Source organism: Hipposideros armiger, unplaced genomic scaffold, assembly GCF_001890085.2.
Source record: "Hipposideros armiger isolate ML-2016 unplaced genomic scaffold, ASM189008v1 scaffold_1232, whole genome shotgun sequence".
Lineage (NCBI taxonomy): Eukaryota > Metazoa > Chordata > Mammalia > Chiroptera > Hipposideridae > Hipposideros > Hipposideros armiger.
The window spans coordinates 102,060-104,170 of NW_017732582.1; positions in this window are offsets into that span (position 1 = coordinate 102,060).

Below are 2,111 nucleotides of genomic sequence, written 5' to 3' on the forward strand. Positions count from 1 at the left end.
AAAAAAAAAATCATTTGCCCATTTCTCCCACATCCATCCCCTACCCTCTTTGCTTATTTTTTAGAATGCTCATATAAGAGAGATTATACAGTACTTGTCTTTGTTCGTCTGGCTCATTACATGTAGTCTAATGCCTTTGGGATCCATCCATGTTGTCGCAAATAGCAGGATTTTATTTTCTTGTATGGCTGAATAATATTCCATTACATATATATATATATATATATATATATATATATATATTTCTTTATCCATTTATAAAAGGAATTTTTTATTTTACATAGTGAAGTTAAATCTTATTTATTTTTAATTTTAGTTTTTATTAAATTTATTGTGGTGGCATTAGTTAATAAAATTATATAGGTTTCAAGTGTACAATTATGTAATACATCATCTATGTATTGTATTGTGTGTTCACAACCCAGAGTCAAATCTCTTTGCATCACCATATATTTGACCCCCTTTACCCTCTTCTACCACTCTTCCTCCCCCCTTGCCCTCTGGTAACTCTAAACTGTTGTCGGTTTCCATGAGTTTTTATTTGTCTTGTTCATTTGTTGCTTTTTTATATCTCCCATTTCATTCTTTATTATTTTAATATATGTCTTTAAAATCTTGATTTTAGTTTAATACCTGTTTTATAATATTTGTTCATTCCACTGCCTCTATCATTTTGGGTTTCTTTCTCTTCTACTCTTTATTTTTAACATTTCTCTATGTCTTAGAATGTCTAATAACTTAAGGATGTCTCTGAATTTTTAGACTTTGTTTCACAGATGGTTGGTTTTTTTTTTCTTGTTAGCTGTTAATTTCTTTATGACCATTATTGGGCTTATTTTAACATTTTATTAAGATTGTCTAAAATAGCATTTACTCTGAGTAATCTCCATTGCTTAGATCTGGCCCTTCTGCAGTTTCTAGTAAATGTTTCATTTGATTACTGCAGACTCTCTGATCTGGTGGGGACAGAAATACTTTTCAGGCCTTTGTGACTTCTAAGAACAATTCGGCTTCTAGCTAGTCACCTACTGTGTCACCTTGTAGAGTTTTTCCCTATACATTAATACCTTAGTATTGAATAAAGATTTAAAAGATTGCATAATTTCGAAGCTCTTTTCTTGACTACTTTCCTCTCTTCAGAAATCTATCCCAGCACTTTCCACTATATCCATAAACTCTGATCTGTGTTGCCTCAATTTAGTAAGATTGACATATTCTCTTGATCCTCTTTTCTGCCCTTGGGTTAAGAATGTGCCTCCTGGTATGAAGCCTGCACAATCTCAGGCTTCACTTCATTTCCCTTTTCTCAGTATCACAGCCCTATGCTCCTTGTCGCCCATTGTCTGAACATAGTTGTTAAATGTATTTTGTCCAATTATTTAGATGTTTAGGACAGAAGGAGGCCAAATTCAGTCCCTCCTACACCATCGTTGCAAAGATGGGAAGAAAGAAAGGTACATGGTTATTTTTAGTCTACTAACATAATTTAGAAATCATAGTCTTTATTTGTTTCAAAATATAAAACCCATGAGTATAATAAATGGTCATGATAAATTTTAGGAAAGAAATTAATGCTGTGTGTTCTTAATATCAAATATACATTTGAAAATTAGGTTATCTATGCATCTGAATATTTCATCTGCTAGATAAATACAAACATACCAATGTAAACATATGCTTGTGAAATTCATGTGTGTTTTTTTCTATTATTCTAAATATGCAAGTCAGCCTCAGGCTATTTAGAAAAAACATTCCATGAGATGTAACCAAGGTTTTGTTTCCTCCATCAGATACTTTTCAAGAGTTACATATGTCGACTGATAATGTTCTTATTGTATAAACAAAATCCAGTTATTTAGAAAATGCAGCAAAATTTAACAAAATGTATTTCCTTAAAAGCTTCACTTGAGAATTTAACAATTCCAAAATTTTATGTAAAGTAAGATACAGCATGTCATACCCTTTACAAAATTCTTGCACCTATAAAATAATTAACTGTGAGGTTTAAAACAATATTGACCACATAAAATTAATTTGCCCATTAACACACAAGCATAATTGCTTTTATCTTATTCTAAAAGAGCACATTTTCAAACATTTAAATTGTACTC